The sequence below is a fragment of the Oncorhynchus mykiss genome, chromosome 17 (assembly GCF_057628025.1).
Source record: "Oncorhynchus mykiss isolate SJ-2025 chromosome 17, ASM5762802v1, whole genome shotgun sequence".
Classification (NCBI taxonomy): Eukaryota; Metazoa; Chordata; class Actinopteri; order Salmoniformes; family Salmonidae; genus Oncorhynchus; species Oncorhynchus mykiss.
This window is the reverse complement of record NC_143038.1, coordinates 10,288,838-10,289,656: the sequence shown is the minus strand read 5'-3', so window position 1 is coordinate 10,289,656 and position 819 is coordinate 10,288,838.

Genomic DNA, 819 nt, shown 5'->3' with positions numbered 1-819 from the left:
TTGTGCTGGATTTATTACTTGTGCTTTGAGATGATCAAAATGATCAATACTTTAGTTATGTGCCTTTTGTAATGTCTTCATGCTGGCAGCCCAGGTGCAATGTGTGAGATGGTGGAAATCAGATTAAAAAAATAAAATAAAAAGGTATTCATACCCTTTGTAATTGAAAGCCTAAATTTGCTCTGGTGCAATACATTTCCTCAACAAGTCACAATGTGTTGGACTCCACCTGTGTAAGAAATGTATAGATCACCCACCTTAAATTAATCTGTAAGGATAAATACCCCTCTCTCTGTATGGTCCCACAGTATGATATAGACTTTCAAAAGAAAGAGCAAGTCAGATGTGATTATAGAGAAGCACAAATCTGGGGAAGGGTACACAACCATTTCAACGGTCACTGAAAGTCCCTTGAGCTCAGTGCAGTCCGAGTGGAAAAAATAAACTACCACGACACACCCTAGATCAGGCCCCCACTCTAAACTTAGCTGCCGGACAGGAAAGGCACTGAGGGAAGCTACTGCTCTGAATAATGTGACTCACAAATACAAGTTCCCAATCAAATGCATCAAAATCCAAGGCTGTGAGACTTAAATGTGAAAAAGTGATGGGGGCCATATACTTTAATTAAAACATTCTAAAGTGCATACAATACAGCAACTCTGCAGGTTCAGCCTTAGAAGCCTAACGACCACCAGATGCATACAAGTTTTATTTTACCGGCATTTTTTGTTCCATACACGTGCTTTGCTTTTCAACTAGCGATTCGGAGTCTGTGTGTACTTCCATTTGTACCGCTGCACGGTAAACCAACACAGG